The sequence below is a fragment of the Lonchura striata genome, chromosome 3 (assembly GCF_046129695.1).
Source record: "Lonchura striata isolate bLonStr1 chromosome 3, bLonStr1.mat, whole genome shotgun sequence".
NCBI lineage: Eukaryota > Metazoa > Chordata > Aves > Passeriformes > Estrildidae > Lonchura > Lonchura striata.
In genome coordinates, this window is record NC_134605.1 from 55,350,970 (window position 1) to 55,374,141 (window position 23,172).

Genomic DNA, 23,172 nt, shown 5'->3' on the forward strand with positions numbered 1-23,172 from the left:
AAAACCAACAAAGAAAGAGACAAACCAAAACAAGAAAGCAAACAAAAAATCCCCAAACAAACAAACACCCAAAAACCACCCAAAAAACCCGACCTCAAAGAAGTGATCCACGAAAAAGGAAACAAATCTGAAGTCACTTTGATTCCCAAAGTATGAAAAGATTTAACAGTGCCAGTTGACGGGGGAAAAACAGAAAAAAAATAAAAGGGAAAAAAAGGGAGGAAAAAAGTGGTAGGTTTACATCAGCTCGAAGGAAAATATACTTGGACAAACAGCCCTTGCTTTGGAGCAAGAGCTCTTTTGAGGGGTGTTTTTATTCAAGTTTCCCAATGAATGCAATCAGTTGCTTTTTCTTGTCTAAACTTTCACTGAATACATAATGTCATTTAGCTACTAATTGGCTCCCTTACTTTTATTCAGAGACCCGGGGAATGCTGCCAAACATCCCTCCCGTCTGGAGTCCACAGTGGCAACAGCCCAGCTCCCAGGCTCTGCTCCAGCCCTTTAACTTTTGGCAAATCCATCGGGACACACTGTCTGCTCCTGGCCTGGCAGGGGTGCCTGCCACCACGGCCCATGGGTCTCAGCAGGAAGGGTAGCAAGTTCTGGAGCTCAGAAAGGAAGGGAAGTTCCACCATCCTGCCCCTAGAAAGACCTGGTAGATGCAAAGTGCCAAACGTGGCAGAAAACTGCTTTTAAACTCACCAGAGTGACAGTCCTCATCCATAAGAGCATAGACCTGCCATTTAAAAGCACACTCTAAAAGCATGTACAGCACTTACAAAGATGTTCTGAAATAAATATGAAATTATTCCTAAGAACCTGGACATTTTAAGAAGAAGAATGAAGAGTTAGGCTAACAGGAATATGTGGTAGTAAAGGGAACAGCAAAGAATCAGTATTTTTTATATGGCATAATATTCTAAATAGCCTAAGACTGAAGTTAAACTTTATTACAAAACCCTTCTCAGTAGCTGTCTACATCAGAATGCTTTTCTGTGCTGCTGCATCTCTGACCTCAGAGGTTGCTCTTTGATTTACCCTGGAACATGGCAGCTGCTTTGCTAGAAGTGGGCATCAAAAGACCAGAGGTGGCCACATGCTCACACTGGCCCTGCTGTGGCCAACTGCCCCAAAAGAACCTAAACAGCTTTGCCACAAAGCACTGACCAACACTTCCAGGGCCAGCACCACTCATTATAGCTTTAATGAAGCAGAACTGGTCAATTACTTCAACTCCATAGCATTGCCATGACTCAGGGTATGGTTTTACCTCTCCTGTGCACAGAAACACAGCAGGAATGGGAGGAAAAACCTACAGGGCACCAAGCCAGGTAAACATGTCATTGACTTTGAAGTTGCCTTTCCAAACTGGAATGGCAGCATTCATCATCTGAAGTGCTACCGCTGCCGAAGAGGCTTCATCTTTCAAATGGCCTCCATGTGTTTCTATTATTTTTCATTGTTCTTGAGTAAAAACCAGGAATCTTAAGGGCAAGAAAGCTTTTGTTTAGTCTCAAAGCCTGATGTGCCCCAGGAACTGCTGTAAACTTATTTAAGGTAACAACTGATTTTTCCTTTTGGGATACAGAAAGATTAGAAATATGATTATTGCAGAAAAAATGAATTGTGCTATTCTGTATCTCTGTGTTTGCTTCTTGTGTCTTTTGGGTTCAGCTGTTGATAGCCTTGCATATTTAGGACTAATTGATTCCCATTGGCTTAAATAGGGAAAGAACCTGCTATGTAACTGTACACACTCACAGGACATGGATACCTTAATCATCCAGGACACTATTTTCTCCCTTGAATTTCTATGTTTACACTGGCTCACAACAAGTTCAGTTACATACGGATGCCATCATGATGAGATGAGAGTTTCCATGTGTGGCAAATACCATGATTTTCTGCATAGCAGTTTGTGTCTCTGCTGTGCACTGATAGGTATTTATCATCCTGAATCATTGTCCCACTGCAGTTTGTGCGAGCTTTGCCGTGAACTTCAAGAAGCAATTGAACTACAGGAATTCAGTGTGCAATTCTTAGCACAAGTTTATCCTACAAATCAGTGCAGGCACATACTCTGTACTATTACAGGAAGAAATAATGCAGTGATTGCACACAAGAAGGGCCCAGGGCCTGGAATGTAATTCATTACAGAACTAATTTGTACAGGTTCTCCTATTGATTGTCTCTGCCACGGCACACAATGCTTTCCAAGACTGCTTTGATTTATCACCTAATATATGTTGTTTAGTGCTTCTGGAGCTCCTGAATTTATGCCTATGGATAAAGACAAAAAAAATAATCACCATCTCAGGGTTGGAAATCCTTAAAAACAAATACAGAACACTGACAGCACAGAAAATGGAGCCTCATCACTGACTGTATTTTATAAACTGTGACATTTGGGAAATCCAGTGTTCTGGCCCGGAGATGGGATGGACTGCCCTTAATGATGAATCACTGCTCTGGCATTCCCTGCAGAAGTTGACTGTAAAACTGCCTGAGAAGTGGAGCTAGAGTGGGAATGTGTACCCTTCTCTTTGGACATTACATTAACAGCTAAGTAAATGTCATGCTTTTCTTATTGTAACAGCACTTGAAATCAGCTTTGTGAAGTTAAGCTGCATTAGTGAGTGAAGAGGTGACAATTTCAAAGCTATGCTAACAAGCCTTTCTCTTACTGTGTCACTGTGAGAATGCCCATGGAAAAAGAATTGGCTGATGTACACAATATGCATTCAAAAAAAAAAAAAAAGATTAAAAAAAAGCCCCAAAACAACAAAAAATATTCCTCTGAGTGTCTTCCAGATAGAGATGACAATTATTGTTCAGACTCTGCAGGGGTAGTTTTACTTATACTGGAGGCCATTCCTGTTTCCCCTGCTGAGGAAAGGAGTGATTTCAGAAAACAAACATGACTGGTCCCACCTCTGCCAACTGGTGGCTTCTTTGGAAAGCCTATTCTCCAGGTCTGTTAGTGCTTCAGTACTTACCCAAGCTACAGAAAGCCAAGGTATTTGCACCTCACATCAGCCATGGAGAACCAAGCACAATTTTGGGCAGGGCTCTCGAGAGACAAACTGCAGAACAGCATTTCTGAGTGCTTAATACACACAGTGCTGGGGAGTAGGAGGGGCTGTGACTTCAGACAGGGTCTCCCAGCTGGAAAGCACACAGCTCACTGCCTTAGCTCACCTGGACTCACTTTTACATTCTGACATTTATTTTGCAGCTCTTTTGTTGACAAATAATAAAACCAAAACCAAAATAAACCAAACAGAACCTGGGCCTCCTGAAGACTTTTGATACAAAATCCAGCTGATAAAATCTGCTACACATAAAGCTCTGGGGAAAGAGTTCCTGAAACTCTCCAAATGTGTGTTGTATATGACACTCCAGTGTCACAGCAAAAACAATACTTCTGGGTTAGGAATCTGACCTGGATATCACATGTAGTTTTGGCTATTTTTCAAAACAAAACTTCTTATAAACAAACAAACAAACACTCTCCTGGTTTTGGCTAGTTTCCAAAATTTTACTGGGGGCAATAGGTTTCAGCAATTTTGAATATGTAGTTACTAATTTTGTAAAGAATGGATTTAATAGGAAGCTTTGTGCCTAAATAAGGAATGTAAGGGATTTTTTTTGTTGTTCAGTCTGAACTTACACAGTTGAGATTTAAAAGAAAATGTCATTATTTGGCTGACTTTCACAAGACACAATTGAAATTGATATTTTTATGACACCTGATGATGGTTAGAGACCTGAGCTGACAGATCCCCATGAGACAAACTCTCTAGTTTGAAGACAAAGTGAATATTGGTGTCAAAAGAGAGTGGTGGCTAGGAAAGGAATCTGGGATTAGGTAACAGAGAGCTCCAGGTCATTTGATTATCAGCTTTGAGGTCCTTCTGATCCTCCACAGAGCAGGTCAGCAACAAATCCCCACATCAAGCACATCCCTTTTGCCTGCACCAGGACATCACCACCCTTTGAATGGTCAAGAAGTTTGACTTAAGTGTTCTCACAGCCAGTGAATCCACCACACTCCTTAGGAACTCAGTACAATAATTAGTTATTGCTTTGAAAATGCAGCATATTGCCAATGCAGACAGCTACAGGCCAGTTCCCATTCAGTGCCTGCAATCACTGTGACGGCTCTGCTGTCCCCAGGAGCAACAATGAGCTAGGAAAAGCTTCCCCTCTCCTGCCAAAGCTCATCTGCCATGAAATGTGCCTTGTGGGGCCATGGGGGGACAGTGCCTTCTGCCTCGCAGCAACTCTGGCAGCAGGCACCTGCAGGTAGGTCAGGCAGGGCACAGATCCCACAGCCCTCTGCAACCACTGCCTCCTGCTTCTACATTCAGGAACTTTTCACTGAACAGTTTGACCTGTTTCCCTGTGAGTTGGAAGGTGGTAACATTTTCAGACTGGTCTTTCTTTTGAAGTTGATCAAACATTTTTCTATTTATTTCTAGTGGTAGTTTCACAAAGGTAGAAAATGTTTCAAAGCTCTGTGCTGGCAACAGGGAGCCTTGGTGAAAAGTGGAACTTCCAGCTCTGACATGGAGTTAAAGAAAACAGTGATAAGATCTGGCCCTTCACAGCGATTCCTGGAGGGCAGTTAAGGTTATCATATAGGATAATGCAACATAATTGTTTCTTGCAAGATGCAGAGGGCATGGGTGCAGAACTCTCAGAGCACCTGAGGTGAAGCTACTGACAGAGGAGCTCTCTTCACACAGAAGGCAAATGCAGCAGGGAGTGACAAAAATCATGTGATAACTACTTAAGTAAGATTCCTTACATGATTATTAGTTTTCTATTATTGATTGCAGTGAAGCAACATCTTGTGAAATATCCATGAAGTTACTTAGCTCTCTGGTGACTTGGTTTATCTATTTACACGTTAGAATAAATGATACTCTGCCTGCAAACTTGTCTGAGACTCCCTTAGTATTTGACAACATTTCACAGAATCATAGAATGGCCTGATTTGGAAGGGATCTTAATGATCATGTAATTCTAATCTCCTGTCATAGGCAAGGATACTTTTCACTGGACCAGGTTGCTCAGACCTCCATCCAACCTGGCCTTGAACACTTCCAGCAATGGGACATCCACAACCCCACTGGACAACCTGTTTCAGTGCCTCACCTCCCTCACAGTAAGGAACTTTCTCCTAATATCCAAGCTAAACCTAGATTACTAGATGGAAGTTGCAACAGAGAATTTAAAAAGTAAGGTCCATAATTTCTTATGAAACATGATCATGGTTTCTAAAACACTTGAGCTTTTTTGAGTAATAGCTAACAAATATAACCGGGTGACAAATATAACCAGATGACTACTGGTGGGGTTTTCTGTGTATGCATAGTCTGAATCAACAGTAGCCTATACACACACAGGTAGTTCAAACCCAAGGGAATGTAAGAAATCTAAAGCAAGCTGATGTTTAAAAAAGCCTGTGCTATCACAGCAGTGCAGACTGCAGCAGGAATAGAACTGCAGCCACAGGTAAGATTTGGTGTGCTCAGAGACATGTCATTGAAACCCCAGTCGTGACCTAGAGAGTACACTGTTTCTTTCATGTCTAGTGCCCAAACAATGCTGGACAAAAGACCTGTCTCTAAATCTACAATTTATTTCAGGTCTGGGCTCTGAGCAGATGTTCTTATTCTTTGAATGGATTATTTTCTGCTAAAGAAATCACTTAAGACCATCTTATTTGAATGTGAAGTCCATATTCACACCTTACATTCAGTCAGGAAAACCAACCTCTTGCCTGCTAAGCTACACAGTCCACATTTAGTATCTGTTCTAATTGAGCAAATACTGAATTGCTCCAAGTCATCAAAATCAGCTAATACTGTTTGTGAAGCCAGCACTGCCCCCATTCAGATGTTTAAAACTGCCAGAAAATAATGACTTTTGAAACTTTCCTTTGAAGCAGACTGAAGAGACGGGTGCACTGCAGGTCTCTCCATATTCATGTCCCTTCACAAAGAAGGGCTTGTCCAGATGCCAAGGAAAAGCATGGAGAGGCATCTCAAAAGGGATTCATCCAAAGAACAAAAAGCTTCAACCTTTGCCCTTACTGGAGTGCCAAGAGGTTTGCCTGTTTTGTTGTGTTTTGTTTTTCAATCACTCCTTCAACAGATGGGCAACAGCCACCCATCTTGTCAGAAAAGTTTGCTCAACGGGACGGTCAAACTTCAGCAGCCTCCGGTACAGACAAAAAGCCATTTCTCCAAAATAAGGCCCTGCTCTTGGGGCAATTCATTCTTGTCATTCATATTCAAATGGTGTCATGGTCAAGCTCAAGCATGTACAGTTTTGGTGGGTCCAGCTGTTCACATACTGAGCATAAACCTCATTAATAGCTCAGGGTCTGCTAGCAGAGCAGGCTTGTGCTGCCCTTGTACTGCTGTGGCCCACAGCTTTCGCTTCTGTTTTTCTGAAAACATTTTGATATTCAGAGTAATCTGAATGGCAAGAATGTACTCCTTTTGTGGCATTGTATTTTTCTGGTACCGCAAATACTGCCACTGCACAAGTAATTTTAAAGATGCCATTAATATTATTTTCTAAGGATTTAGATAATTTCCAGTACTTTATTTTCTTTGTGGTGTTACTGAATCAAGGAACACCCTTAGCCATAGGGAAGCAATGCCCTGAAACAGAAAGTTTAGGTAATAAGATCAGTAAATTCACAGAGGCACTTGAAGATATGGGTCTTCTATCAGTGTAAGCCATATTAAAACTAAACTGCTGATAAAAAGGTGCTTCTTCCCACCCTTGCCCCGGTGTTAGAGTTGGCACATGAGCAAACTCTTACACAAGGATGTTTTCACACCAGGAAGCCTCTTAGGTGTGCAGCTCTTTGAGGCAGATAGTGGGAAGGTGTGAGCAGGGCAGAAGGTGAGCAGGAGCGCTACCTTAAATTAGCTGAAATTGGTCAGGGAACTGCTCTGAGATGCTGCTGTCTGCCTCTGTTTGTGTTTAAATGCACTGGTATGGATGTCACTGCAGTGAGCACTCCACCATCCACATGCAGCTACATCAGATGCAGGATAATAGTGATGACCAACTAAAAGACTTTAAAGGTCAGAGGTGCTCTGTTGATAGGAATTCAGGTATTTGCTATGAGCTAACCATAGTGGGACAAACCTCTGCTATAATGCAGCGTGGCTAAGATAGCCTTGTCAGGACCACATTCATTTTTTAAATACCATGAGCGATTTTTGCTCACACAAACTTAACTGCTACATGAAGAACATTTTTATAATTTAAAGCTTTGTTTTTGGAGAATAAGAAGCAGGAAGTAAAAAGAATCTGATTGATTGGCTTTTGAACTGTGCTGTACAGCACAGCTGTGTGTTCAGCACAATATATCACACACAGCAAATCAAAGCCAGCTTAGCCTCAACTTTTCTGCAGCTTTTTCCTCCAATACCTTTGCAGGATTACTAATTAATAGAGACCAGATGCCAAATACTTGAACATGGCCTTAAATCAAGGATGCAAAGAGACTGATCTCCTTATTGTCCTGGGGGATCATGTGCAAATTGAATTTAAGCATTTATTTTGATTTGTTAACATTTTGTATCTGCCCTCTAATCTGCTGTAAATAATAATATAAAGGAGAACAAGGTTCAACCACACAAATACATTCCTTCCTAAAAATATTGCCAAATCTTCTAAGCACAGCAATGAGCAGGACTCCAATTAAAGACTTGCAGATACAACATAAAAATAGAGAAAATGATGAGGAAAAAAAAATTTTGAATTTAGATCTTTATTATACAGGCCCAGAGCTGTGGTCACCATGCAGTTACACTGTAATGAGAATGATTTTGCTGAAAGGTTCTCACTAAACAAACGTAAAGAGACCACAGACTACAGCATTCCAAATAACTGACACTTTAATTTTTGAATGAGCAAAAATAAATAAAGGAATGGCAAGTATGTCCTTTTCACATATGTTGGGGCATATACATATTCCTTCTTTTCTATAGCTATTCAAGAGACAAAATTAGCAAGTACCTCCCAAAAACACAGACCTTTTGTGAGATGGCTCAGCTAACTTTTAGCTGTTTTTCTCTCCTTGGATATTAGATCAAACACACATTTAGATTGGTGCATATGCCAAAAGAAGAAATGCAACGTGGGGGGGGTTTGTATTTAATTTCTACTTCCTGCCTTTTCCTTCTCCTTTACGGAGAAGTATCAGGGAGTAATTTGAGACATCCTGTCAAATAAAAGCCCTAGAAGTTTTCCCTTCTAGTTTTTCATTATAATCTCATATTTAAGGATTAATCACAAATTTTAAAAGGTTGAGGTGTCTTACACGGAATTAATAATCTCTGGAATACAGATAGCCACAGCGAAGAGGTGCACATAGACTGCACATATAGTGTTATCTAAAAGTGGTTATCTTTAAAAAAACAAAACTTTTTAAAAAATCTGTAGATCAAAACAAAGCATGTCTTATTCCCCACAGGATTTTCTTGCAACCTGTTCTTCAATTATTTGCACTAGGAGATGCTACAAATGATATTAGTTACAATATACAATATACAGTCCACTGTCATCTTCTGGTCCAGCAGAAGAACCTGTCTTTTCGATGGATGCAAAACTGTTCATCTGAGCAGATCATCCTCAACAGCACAAATATGGTTTAGAAATTCATAGAATTTATTGTTTTAATTTATAAAATTAAGCCTGCCCCAGACAGGTAGTACTGGTGGGTAATATTGCCATCCCTGGAGTCTGTCAAAAACAGGGTACTGAGGTGCTCAGAGCCGTGTCCGAGCGCAGCGCTGGGATCCTTCTGGCACTCCAGACCCAAGGTCGATGGGATGTGATGTGTGCTAGAACGTGGGCGCACTTCTCACTTAGCTCTGCAGAGCCCGGGACATGGTAAGCTGCCAGAACTTCCTTCATCTTGCCTGTTGACAAAAGGAACAATAACTAGTCATCACTGGTTGCTGGAGTTTAATTCCAATTTTTAAAATGTCTTATAAATTAGACTTCTTTTTTTTTTCATCCATGCAATAGCAAATGCTTCATTAAGAAAAGATTTGGGATAAAGTTGACGGTCTCCCTGTTAGCCACACAATGATTATGAGAGAGAAAGGCCTTATACAGTAGTATGGTTCCTAAAACATTAACCAGGATTAAACATACCATTATCTAGAAAATAAATGTCAAGTAGCTTAGTTCTTTAAAAATATCAGTATAATATTATCCCTGTAAAAATTAATTGTGTATAGCAGATTTTCTGGATTAAAGTCCTGTATTGTCTTTCTCAAACACTGTACACAAGATACAGCGTAAAGGATTAACAAACAATGGGCAAGAATCCAACAGGTTAATAAGTGGCTTATATGAGTTTGCTGTAGAACTATCTCTAACACATGTTGGTCATGTCCATTATGTATTGGTAACAGCTATAAAAGCTTCATAAATGACTCACTGAAAGGGCTTCACAGAACCAAGGGTCAAAACAGACCTCAACATTATCTGTTCTGATTTTCTACCACTTATATTTTTTTTCAGATAGTCCTCAGTGACATCCAAAGAAAATCAAACTTTTAGTATTGCATACTAAGATAGGAAAAACTAAGAATACCTCTGATATATATATTTGTTGCAGAAAATGTAGGAGAGGCAGAGGTACCTCTGGAAGGTGATTATCCCACTCCTTCTGTAACCTCAAGAAGGTGTCCATCTTTTTCAATGGACTGTGACTAGGTTGAAGGCCAAAATTTCTTACAAGTATGAATGCATTATATCCTACCACAGACATTTGTCTATGTTCACATATTATTTCACAAAGACCATTCACAAAGCCATCAGACCCTGGTAATTTTCAATCAGTACTGACATGGGCAGAATGATAAGAAGTATAATTGCTTCAATCTAAGGTAAATACAAAAGTCATGTAATGAATTCCAGAACCAATGCTAAGTTTTGGTTACATACCCTGCAATTTTCTGGAGCTACACAAAATACTTATTTTAGGTATAATTACTATTCTTATAACTATCACATAAATAGAAATCACTAAAGGAATAGAGGTAGCAGGTAATGTGAGAACTCTTTGCTCACCCCTGACCAATGCAATACCTGCTGATGTTTGTCTAACCTATTTTTAAACATCAGCATACTTTATCTCTACTTCATCATTTTCCACAGCCTTGCTTTCAAAATGCTTGTTTTGCTCTATGAATTTATTAAGTGTACATTCTAGCCTTTCATCCAAGCCATCAGTGAGATACTGAATATTACTGGAACAAGGAGAAAACACTTGAAAAACTCTGCTAAATGGAGTATCATTGAGAACTACCCTTTGTATCTGGTTTACAAGTAATTTATGCGCTTGCATAATGACAATTTATTCCCAGTTTCCGTAGCACACAAGAATAGTAACAACTGAAATATTTTGCCAGACAGTCTTGTTTAAATAAAGCTGCTAATACTAGCAAACATATTTTAAGAAGAATTATATAACTTTCACGATAGAAAAATAAAACCATTATGGAAAGAAGATTTCAAGTGACAACACAGTTTTCCTAACAAATGATTTCACATCTATATGGCTACTTTTATGAAGTATGTGCTTTACTGAAATATTGTTCAATTTAGACTAACGGAATTGTTTCACAGCCTTTTAAAATTTAGTTTTGTTCAATGAAACATTCCACTGAGAAAACAACAAACACATACCACTACAGTTTAGCAACAAATCAGTTGCACAACTTCACAAACTCTAGACCACAAAATTACTGTTTACTGTTTATCTTGCAAAAGACAACTTGATCAGAAATATATTGAAAAAGACTGCTGAGACCAACAGCAACAATCATATTGAGCTTTGCAAAGAAAAGGTTACTATTTATATTAATCTTTATGCAGAAACAAGGCAATTCCACAAATACAGGATGCACAGATCACTCTTCCTAACCTAATTTAGATTATTAGCAGACTTTTACTTTTTTTTTACTTTTCACTCTGTGTTATATTTTGTTTGTGCCACCTGCGCAACTCAGAAAAGTGAAATAACTTGTTCTCCAAGGCGAAAATAGAGTCCGCAGTTCTTTCTGGACTGGAGGAACTGGAGGCCAGCAGAAACTGAAATACAATACAAAGCCTACCTTCAATTAACACAAAATTTGATTTGATGTTTAGGGATCTATCATGACGCATTTCTAGTGAAAGAAAAGTGAGACTGACTTCCTCTGAAAAATACGTGGTGACAGAGAGACAGCAGCATAAAGAGTACACACAAATTCTCCCAGCTTTCTCCAGTGGAAAGTAAGGAAATAGGATAAAGGACAGGTGAGCCAACCTAACTACATGATGTACAGCCTCCTGTCTGACTGCCAAGGCAGAGAGGAAATCCCACAAAAAACCTGCTTTTTACAGGAAGTCAAAAGTCCTGAAAGTGAGACAAAGCAGATGTCTGCTCCTTACGGAGAACAGCGCCAGGGATTATAAATTACAGAGATTTAGGAGATTTTATCAAGATTTTTAAACATACAGATACCAGAATTACTTCTGTCTTTTTGTCAAAGGGCTAGGATTTCCAGGAGTCAAGACTTTGCTAACAATGACAGGGAAAGAGAGACAAACTGTTCAGGCAGAGGCATTGCTGAAAGTCCAGGTAGCAGCTTGGTCAGGACCAGAAGAGCTGTTAGCTTGTTGACATGGAGAGATGTGTCATGGCAACTCCTGTCTTAAAAGATCATCATTGTTCTCTTTGCAATCCATGGCAAGCAAAAGTATCCAACCAGAGTTATCTGGAGCCAGTCAGTGACAGCAGGAGAATTTGTGCCATGCTTGCCTAAGTGCCTAACACAAGTGGCAGGAGCAGCCATGAGAGGTGTGTGGGTGTGACTCGCACTGCACAGCGCTCACTCTGTGCTACAGAGACACAGCAGTCAGCTTTGCAGCGTGGGTGTACTGCAAGAGTAAAGTGAGACGAGTCCCACGCCTTCTTTTCAAAAGGAGAAGCAGGAGTCTGTTTTTAAATAGTGCAACGTTTGTGTGTTGGCTGACAGGGGGAAAATTAGTAACACAGCGTAATTAAGACTACAGGTTATCAAATAGAGATTAATAGAAAGTGCAAAACTTCTTCCTTTTAGCAAGCAGCATAAAACTCACATAATTTAACTGACTTTAAATTTCAGTGAAAGTTTGTGGGTAAAGACTAGATAACTGATAATGACATACCTCAATCTGTTTGTTCCTTGAGGTCAGATGTCTTAAGCTTTACACTATGGGAATGCTGATCATTGCAATATTTGAATTAAATTATGATGCCCTTGCTCCTGATGGTAGAGAAGCCTCTATCAAGATAACAATAACATTTGGAATGTCATATGTTTTGTATATATTGTACTGTCATTTATGAAGAAGCAGTAGGAAACTTGAAAATTATCAGTGTTTTCTGTGACTCAGCCTAAGGAGTCTTGGGGGAAGAAATTGCAGTAATGTTCAATATTTTAACTGTTATATTATTTCTGTACTTGTATACAAGAAGATTTTTATACTTCATTTTTAACCAAATTAAAGGGCAAATATTAAGTATTAGGATATAACTAAGAGTCCTGATATCATCAAGTTATTGGGGATATAAGACTAAAGGGAAGTTACAATGTGCTAAATTTAAACTATACTTAATTACAATGGATAATAAAGTATCTAAACCTTTAGAGAATTTATTTAAAAGTGTATTTTAAAATTAACAAGAATCTGCTAGTTTAACAACTACATGAAACTGTTTAAAAAAGTAGTGTATACTTTAAACACAAGCAGTGTATAATTTAAAACAATTTAAAGCCATTGGAAAAAAATCCTATGTAACATAACTTAATCTGAAGGACTTTCAAAGCTTTTCTGCACTGAATTTGGTGGTGCATGTGGTATCAGTTAGAAATTAACAGTCCAGTGGCACATTGCATTCAGTATGTAAAACCTGATTAGGATACCAAGTGATAATCCAGTTTCCAGTCCTCTAAAATACAGTCTGGCATCAAGTAACTTTTTATGGGAGTGGGTGAGTTCTGGGCTGAAGGAAGAATTTCACAGCCTGGAAGCTGTTTCCTTGGTGTGTGACTGAAGATGCTTGCACTGCACTGCACAAGACAACAACTGTAGCCCCCTCTGATGTTTTTACTTCCCTTCCTTTCAGGTAATCTATACCTGGAGTTTTTCACTCCATATGTATCTTCTGTCAGCAAGAATTTTGTAATCTGAACTATATCATGCTTACAGCTGTGCAAACTTTGGCCATCTCAGTCCCTGGCTTTATTAAATACTTAGCCAGTTTTATCAGCTCCAGAGAGTGTCTCATGAGCTCCATGATGTGATGTTTTTCTGTAAAGCTTCTCCTTCTAAAGAGAGGTGTCTCTGCATTAATAGTTTTCGTATTTTAGTACATTTTTCTATGCTCATAGATGAAAAGGTGAAAAACGTGATTTTTAGGTGCTGATAGGCTCAGAAGAATCTGAGAAAAGAAGAAGATAAAAGGGATTTCTAGAGGCTTTATTTTAAGAATATTATTTTAAAGCCAGTCTCATAATCTTGGAAGGCACAATTTTTGAATATTTGGCATTTGGGTGACACGAAACATCCAAATATACTGTCTTCCAGCTTTGCTGGTTGACGCAAATATCCTGCTCTGCCTTTCCATGATGGAGAGAAAGATTTAAGTTTGTTTGGGGATATGCCTACACACTTACATGACTGAAACTTGATCAGTCAACTCTTGACATACTTGCTAGAACACTTCATCAACATTCAAGCCAGTGTTCATTGGTGTGGCTACAGAATGGCAGATGGTTCGAGCTGGAAACTGCAAACAGCACTTCAAGGTGTTAATGAAGAACAGCCTTAATCTCTCCACAGCTGAGCTCGACTGCAGGAATGCTTCTGGTTTGCTTCAAGGCAAAGGCACATCCATAAACACAGCAGGAGCACTTCAAGCCAACCCTTTTGGTATGCACTGAGGCTGTGAAGCTGTGAGGACAAGCTCTGGGTGCTGAGAGCCGGCAGGCATGGTGAGAGCATCCCCACAATAGGCACAGGTTCTGTGGGAGAGCTGGGAGCCAACAGTGTGACTGCAGCCGTGCTGCATCAATCCTGCAGAAGCCTTAAAATAACCTGGACCTCTTCAGCTTGCAGGAGCTGGGTCAGCCTGCAGGTGCCTGTGACTGATTCAGGGGGCTGTTTGCTGTCAGGGTCTCAGAGAACAGAATTTGTCCCAAAGTGCTGTTCTGCCCTGGTGTGAGCCACTGGGAAGGGAGCACTTGGCACCAGTGCCTCTTTCACCCAAGATGTTGCTGGGTGGGTTGCATGTCTCTGCCTCCCACTTATGGGGCTGAGTTCTGTTCCTGTAAATGGGCACATTGGGACAAAACAAATAAAAAGCCATTGCACAATCACTGAGTATCATCTGCAATTGGCTAATAAATTGTATGCCAGCAGGACATAGCAGCTCCCTGTACTATTCTCAAAGCAGTAACTCCTGGCTAGGCTTCTAGCAGCATGGAGGAAGTGAGCTGAAGCCCAAATCAGTAACCCTACCCTGAAATGGACTGGAAGCTCTTACACCTCTCTGGGTGTTTGTCAGGGCTGTGACACACTGATGGCTTGTGGCAATCCTGAGACAAACCAAAGCCCCAGGATTTTTCTTTCCTCTCACAGCTGAAATGTCTTATTTTTTTTTTTTTTTACTGAATACCCATGAGCTTCTGGTCCCTGACAGCAAACTCTGGAGCATGCAAAACAGTCCACAGCCCTTTACTATGTGGAACAGGAGGGGTACAAAGTAGGGGTACTACTTTGAAAGGTCTTAGCATGCAGGCCTCTCCCATTCCTTTCCATTAACTGCATTAACTGGCCAAGCTCTATCCTAATTTTTTTAAACATCTTTTTACTTACTGTTCCTGAAGTTCATTGCTCTGATGACTAGAATTTTTTTTTTCCCTAATTTGAAGCTTGCATTTTCATGATCAATTTATAACCCTGAGGTTTGTGTTTACAATAAGGATAATTTCTCCTTTTTTGTGTATGCACTTCTTGGAGATGGTTAGAGAGACTATATTCATAATCTCTTTCCTAAATTTCCTTTTATTGTGTTAAGTCAACATCTGTTAGCATCCTCTTGCCTCTTGGCTTTCCAGTTCTTTCCCTAGCTTGCTTCTCAGTGTCTTCCACTTTTTGATTTAATCTTGCTGGAAAATGAGTGATGAGATTTTATCCTACAAAGTTCTGTTTAGGAGAATGGCTGACAGATTCCCTTGGAAGGCAGTTGTGAAGGGCAAAGGAATCCAGGAAGGCTGGACATTCTTCAAAAGAAAACACCTTAAAGGTGCAGGAGCAGGCCATTCCCACATGTCAAAAGATAAGCTGTCAGGAAAGAAGACAGGCTTGGCTGAACAGAGAGCTTCAGCTGACATTCAGGAGAAGATGAAAAGTCTATAATCCTTAGAAGATGTAGCAGAGAATTCCAGATCACTACAGGGATCTTGTGAGGTTATGTGGACAGAAAATTAGAAGGGCCCAAACCCAACTAGAACTTAATCTGGCTACAGCTATAAAAGACAATAAAAATGCTTCTTAAGGAGAAACTCCATCTTTTTCTGGATTTGGCGTGAAATACAGCCACAAAGTATGAGGAAAAGGCTGAGGTACTTCATATCTTTGCCTCAGTCTTTAATAGAAGGACCAATGGTTCTCAGGGTACCTAGACTCCTGAGCTGCAAGACAGGGATAGGGAGCAGATTGAAGCCTCTTTAAGGGGAAATTGTTACACCCCTTAGACAGACACAAGTCTATGGGCAGGATGGGATCTATTCAAGGATACTGGAAGTGCAGGCAGAAATGCTCAACAAGCCACTTCCCATCATTTATCACTAGTCCTGGTTTACCAGTGAGGTCCCAGATGACCCGAAGTTGGCAAATGTGATGCCCATCTATGAGAAAGATTGAAAGGAGAATCCAGGGACCTAGAGGCTTGTCAGCCTGACCTTGGTCGCAGGGCAGATCATGGACCAGGTCATCTGGAGTACCTGTACATGCCATATACGATGTACAGGACATCCAGGGGATTAGACTTAGACACTGTGGCTTTATGAAAGGCAGGTCTTGCTTGATCAATTTGGTCTCCTTCCATGGCAAGATGGCCTGCTTAGTGGATGAGGAAAGGTCTGTGCTTGTTGTCTACCTGGATTCTGACAACATTTCCCACAGCACTCTCCTAGAGAAACTGGCTGCTCCTAGCTTGGACAGGCGTTCCTCCACCGTTCACTGGGTTAAAAACCGGCTGAAGGGCTGGGCCCAGAGTGGTTGTGAATGGAGTTCATCCAGCTGGTGGCCAGTCACAAGTGGGATTCCCCAGGACTCAGTGTTTGAGCCAGTCCTGTTAAATACTTTTACTGATGTTCTGGAGGAGGACATCAACACATCCTTAGTTAGTTTGTAGATGACACCAGGCTTGGTGGGAATGTTGATCTGCTAGAGGGCAGGAAGGCTCTACAGAAGGATGGTCCCACAGGCTGGACCAGTGGGCTGAGGCCAGTGGTACGAGGTCCAACAAAGCCAAGTGCCAGGTCTTGGGGCGTCACAACAGCCCCATGCAGGGCTACAGGCTGGGGAAGAGGGGCTGGCAAGTGGCCTGGCAGAAAAGGACCTGGGGGTGCTGGTCAACAGCAGCTGAGCATGAGCCAGCTGTGCCCAGGTGGCCGAGAAGGCCAATGGCATCCTGGCCTGGATCAGCAATGGTGTGGCCAGCAGGACCAGGGCAGGGATTGTCCCGCTGTTCTCAGCACTGGTGAGGCCACACCTCAAGTTCTGTGTTCAGTTTTGGGTCCCTCAATATAAGAAATACACTGAGGTGCTGGAGCATGTCCAGAGAAGGGCAACAGAGCTGGGTGAAGGGTCTGGAGCACAAGTCCTGTGAGGAGTGGCTGGAGGAGCTGGGGGTGTTTAGCCTGGAGAAAAGTAGGCCCAGAGGAGACGTCATCACTCTTTTTAACTCCTTGGAAGGAGGCTGTAGCCAGGTGGGATGAGCCTCTGCTCCCAAGTAACAAGCAACAGGAGAAAAGGAAAAAGGTCAAGTTGTACCAGGGAAGATTTAGATTAGATCTTAGGAAAATTTTCTTTATGAACAGGTTGTCAAGCATTGGAATTACCTTCCCAGTGAAGTGTTTGAATCCTCATCCCTGTAGGTATTTAAAAGACATGTAGAAGTGGTCCTTAGGGATGTAGTTAGTGGTGGACTTGGCAAAGCTGGGTTAATGGTAGGACTTGATGAACTTAAAGGCCTTTTTCCAACCTAAGTGATTTTATGATTAAGACACTGCTAACTTCACTTTTTCTGCTGAGTCACCTTGCTTGATATGTCCTAAGATTGCATTTCACCTTTTTTTTTTCATGCAACTGCACCAATAGCTCAGAAATATATCATAATTAATAAACATACTTTTTTATTCTCACTTGTTTTGCTGTCTCCAAGAAGGAATTGTAGAAACTTAACTTCATTGAACACTCAACTTCATATTTGTACTACTAAATTTTATTCTGATCTTGCAGCATCCCCTTTGGATGAAAGGTACCCACACATCTGCTAGGGTTTTGTCAATCTGCAGAATGAATGTGTTTCCTCTGTGCACTCTGCTGTCTAACAATTGTATTTTCTGCCTGGTCTTAGCCATGTACTGGAGACCATTAGCCTGCTTCCCCACATGCCCTTCACAGTTCTCATTTTGTAGTGGAAGCCCTGTTTCAAATTGCCACAGTATGAGAATTACATCCCTGGTGAATTAGAAATGCATGGATAACCAGAAAAGGTGAACCTTACAACATGGAACTTCTTTAAAGATCCTAAAAATTGCTTTAAAATATCAGTCTACATTTAAATGCAATTATTCATATTTAGCTTTAATTAAGGAGTTAAATAATCTTATTTTAGGTCCCAGTTAGGATTTGTCATTACTTGTGGTTTCTCTGTGACCTCAGCTGCTATTGATCACAAAGTCAGTGATTCTAGTCTGGTTCTGTCTTGTTGGGCCTGGAACTAAAAATATTTTGGCAATATTAAAATTTATAGATTATATAAACAGAATGCCTCTTACTTCCATACTCTTGTTATTCTATAAATGTGTATGTCTTGACAGTAGATCACTCCAGCATTAAATAAGCAGAAGATAATCTTCCTGTAGGTCATTTTGTTTCAGATCATTAACTCCATTTTCTAGTCAGCTGTCTCTGCAAATTCCAAAAACATTGACTCAATCTACATTGGTGTTACTTCTCATTCATTTCAGTTATTCCAATCAAATGCCAGAACATATTAAAAATACCTCAGATAATCATTATGGGATAGAGCTCCAGAGCACTGCCAAGGCTCTTCACCTGTTGATGACTACAGGCTGCTATGATGCCAGCTATGGTCTCCCAATAACTTACTACTATTAAGTCCATCCTGGCAGGTTAACTGGATAACTGTTATTTTTTAAACTTTCTCTCATATTACATTTTAGGCTTTTTGGTGTGCTTAAATCTGTCTCTTTAAAAAAAAAAATTGTAATGTGCCTCTTAGCAAAAAAAACAATGGGAATAACTCTGTATAAATAATTAACACAATCAGCAAGAACTTATTATTTTACCAGCTCCTGATCCCATCTTTTGTTTATGAACTCTCCATATCAAGAAACATTTCCATCACCATTATTCTCCCTTAGTTCTGACAAAGACTGATCTGGTTTTAAACACTGATAGTTACATTCTCTTGATATGTCTGCTTTTAAAATTATCTCTTTTGCAAATGTCTGCTTCTAAAATCTTGTGAAGTTCCAGTTATCAGGCATTCAATATTAGGCCCTTCAAAATGTTTTGTTTTTTCAAGTGTATAATTGTCAAAAGACACTGTTCCTTCCAAGAAATGGGGAAAAAAATTCAACTTCAGTTGTGAAAAGACAGTATTTTTTTCTAAAAAAAGACAATCGCAAGAGCTAGAGTCTGTTCCTCAGCTCCACCACAGACCACCCAATCCACAGAAAGTTATCCATCAGAATCAGTCAGCTGGGGAATGCAGCCTGTTCTGCATGCCAAGGATCTCCAGAGAGCAACACAGTTAAATTCATAAAATTCCTGTTCACCAAAGGATTTAAACCAGAAATATTCTTGCAAATTACTATAATATCTTCTTACTGTAACTACCACCAGCATTTCTGAAGAGACCCGACATTCTAGAAATAATGAAATACATTAGCAAGTTGTTTGAGACAGAGAAGATAGAGAAAATTCAGATGATCTTTGGTTTTGGATCAGATTCAACTGCCAATAATATTAAATCTAATATTAAAGATCCTTAATGCTACCTTGAAGAAATACTCTGTTTCTTGTTTTGAACAAAAATTCATCACAAAGGAAAATGCTTTTACTGTAAGCAAAGCTTTCAGTAGCCATTGCAATGGAAGTTCTAAGATATGCAAAAAAGAACAATCCATTTCAATACCAAGACAGCATTAAAAAAAACATAAGTAAAATATTGTAAGTAACATAGTATCTGTTAGGTTGGACTCTCAGGCTCATATCACAAACAGAAAAATATTGTTATCATTATTTCATTAGTAATTCTGCTAAAATGAAGAGGTATGTATTTTTTCTCTAATTTCAGAACGTATTTCCTCAGTGATCCAAATATTTGTGAAAAGGTATGTACTGCAGAGAACAAATGCATCTGACCAGAAGTAAATGTGCACAATAAAATGGAGATAATTGAGTGAGAAGGCTTAATCAATCCATAGAAAACTTCAAGCCCACAGCTACTTTGATTATTGAATTCTTACATATGTTTGTATGAGACGCATTATGTTGGTAAAAATGCAATATTCACCTAAATTATATACTTAGTATATTTCTTGTACAGTTAAAGCCTAGGAAAATTGAGTCTGGGGCCTTTAAATACCATTTCTTTGGAAATTCCTAGGAATGCAGAGGACTTTCCAAATGTAAAGTTTTGGGCTTTTTTTTGCAAGTGCAGTGCTGCCAAATATTTTTTTCCACCAAATAAATGCTATTTCAGCTGCATTTGAGCCATAATAGTGGTAGCTAATGGCCTATTCAGTTAATCATAGTTATTCACTCCCTGGAAATGTCTCAGAATATAATAAATGTCTTGTTTTCATTATGGACTCTTAAATTACAGGCATTATATAACACCCATGATATATAACCTATCTGTATGAATACAAACTGAATCCAGAATTACTCCCCTAAAGTATTTCTAGTATTTGGAACTTCCAAAGAAATAAATATGCTGTTGTTACCCACAGAGCTACTAAAATAGCACTGAAAGCAGGGTAAGAAATGGTTTTAAAAAACATTCTGGTTTAACTAAAATGTGGCTATTTGTCATCCATTTGCAGAGGTCTGAAATAACTATTACAGAATATATTTCAAACAAAGGAAATAAGAAACATACTCAAATAGCTGTACCACAGAGATCATTCCCTAAAGGAAAAAAGGGCTGCAGATACAGGATTTCAATCTTCCCCATAAGAGACAGAATAACCATAAAGTCTTCACTCTGAGACCAATCCTCTCACTGTGTGATATACCAATATAAGATGTATCTTTTTCATCTCTTTTTTTAATATTTATATAGGTTGTAGAAGTTTCTGCCAGTCTTAGCTCTGATTTGTTCACTGCTCAGGAGAGATTATATGTATTATTCTGCATGTTGACAACCTGTCCCAAGGGTAGTGTGATATATGTGTGTACATATATATATATATATATATACACACACACACGCACACACGATATAACAGCTGGTTCTATCTAAGCACTTTGTGGTTGCCACTATATTGATGAGGCACAGAATTCCCTGTAGTTTCTTCAGGAAGTATTTCCCAGATGTATTTTAAAGGTTGCAGAATATGTTTTAAAATAGTATTTGGCTTCTGAGGTCAAGCTGTGTTTTTCAGCTGCAATTGATTTGTAGAAAGGATTAGATTGTAGGTCATAAAAGTATTCCCCTGGTTACTTAAAGAAATGAAGACAACCTTTGAAACAGTCTTCTGTTGGCTTTCTGGATGAAAGAACTCCGTGGAAGCATACAAAAACTTAGAAGACTTTCAAAATTAGAATATGGACGAAGTTTGGTATTAAACACCTCTTACTTCTCTTGGAGAAAATGATACTCAAGTATTTGCTGAAGAAGTAATTTGGCAGGCCATAAAAGACATGGGAGGCTGTTCTAGTTTTAACTTTAGTTTTGTAGAACTTTTTAGAATTTAGTGATGAAAAGGAAATAAAATCAAAGTTATTATAAAATGGAAATTTCATCGTTCCTAGGAAGGAAAGAGCAGACCAGTGCTAGAGAAGCACAGGGAATGCAGCCACAGCCAGCTTCAGAGACTAATCAAGGACAACCCCAGGCAAAGGCAATCCAGAGGGGGAAAGAGTTCAAAGGAGAGGACTAGTTTGCAGAAGGGCAGCACTAAAGCACAGCAGCAAATTAACCCAGTGCACAGTAAGTGAGCAGTGTGCTATACCAGGAGATAATTAATTACCTTAGAGCCCCAAAGGAGTAATTTAAGAGGTATCAGTAAGTACACATGCTGGGAGAACACCAAAGAATTCACCATGCAAACATGCAGAGAAAAGAAAGAGAAATGTAAGAAAAATCCTGCAATAGTGTTAGAAAAATAAATGCAGCACTGAACAACCTTACAAGTTTAAAATAAACTTTGCCAGTGAGAATACTGCTGCCATCACCTGCAGCTCAGCAGAAATCAATTTAGCACCTGAGCATTACCTTTGGTAGCTGAATTGTCAGTAACCTCAGGTCATCATATGCTGTGACAGTAACAGGCAGAGAAAAGTCTGACTCCATGCCTATTACATAACTTCTGCTTTTTATCAATTATAAAAAGGTCTTCCATGAGGTTTCTCAAAACAAGCTAATTGTAAATATGATGGCTTTTATATTTGACAATCTCACACTTTGGTGATAAAGGAAATTTGTAGCATCTGATATGATATATTAAACTGGGTGAGGTTGCAAGCAGTTTACAAGATTGGATTAGAACTCATCATAACTTTGATAATAACTGAATAACATTTGAGCTATAACTAAATAACATTTTGATAAATGTTCTGAAATTAATGCATTAGATCCACAAGGAGAATGGCAAATTACCATAGAAAGATCTGAAGGGAGTTACAGTGCAAACCCTAAGTCAGGATGCTATCTATCTACCTGAAGAAAAAGGGAGCCTGATATATAAGTAATACTGTAAGCAATATAAGTAATACTGTAAGTAAATCAAATAATTATTTTTCCCCTATCACCAGAGGCAAGGCCCTGACTGCATTACTATATCCAGCTCTGCCTACTGGGCTGTTGAAGGAAAGAGACAGTTGGAGGCAATCCAGGTAAAAGCCTGGATTGATAACAGATGTAGAAGAATGGAAGGTTGAAAGAAATAGATTGTTTTGTCTAGAAAGAGCGAAGACTAAGGGAAGACATGATAACATATTTAAAATATGTAAAGGTTTGTTATTAGAAGAGAATGATAACTAATTGTTCTCCATGTTCATCATGCAGAAGACAAGACTTAGTGTGCAGTTGTGGAGAAAAGCTTTCTAACACAAGGCCAGTCAGCCAGGCAGCAGGTTATCTACATTGCATGTAGTGGTGTCACAAGAAGCAATAGCAGTGGCTGAGACAAATCCATGTGGAGATGAGGAGTGTGCTTGGTTCTCCCTGAAAGCAGGCAAACAGCCCAGATGATCCCGTGTGAGAACCTGTCCAGCCTCATGCTCAGCCACAGAAACCAGGCACAGATCAGAGCTTTCCATCACAGAGAATGAATGCTATGATGCAAGCAACTGCCATTTGTTTCAAGATGCTTGCCAGGAAGGATGGAGCCTGTAGGACAAGGAATAAATCTCTCAAATCCATTTAACTGGTTAATTCAATTGGCTGGAAGTAGCAGAGAGCACCCACTCAGTCACCGCTGGATGCTCTTCTACTTGTTTAAGGTGCTCATGCTCACTCATATCTTTACCCCATCTTTGCTGTCCATAGCCCTTTCCAGTGGATTACAGGAGTATTATCACAGGAGTGGTTTATCTAGAGGATTC

At 39.7% G+C, this 23,172-nt stretch overlaps 1 protein-coding gene across 2 annotated transcripts in view; it reads right to left on the reverse strand.

Annotated features, from left to right (window-relative positions):
• SCAF8 (SR-related CTD associated factor 8) overlaps positions 1–23,172 on the reverse strand; it is a 149,899-nt gene that overhangs the window by 54,973 nt on the left and 71,754 nt on the right. The window contains exon 21 of one of the 2 annotated variants that reach the window (XM_031504361.2): positions 7,789–8,957. The exons of the other annotated variant lie outside the window; for it this stretch is intronic. The gene's annotated coding sequence lies outside the window, so the exon portion shown is untranslated. Of the gene's footprint in view, positions 1–7,788; positions 8,958–23,172 lie in introns of those variants that run through there. 2 annotated transcript variants of the gene reach the window in all.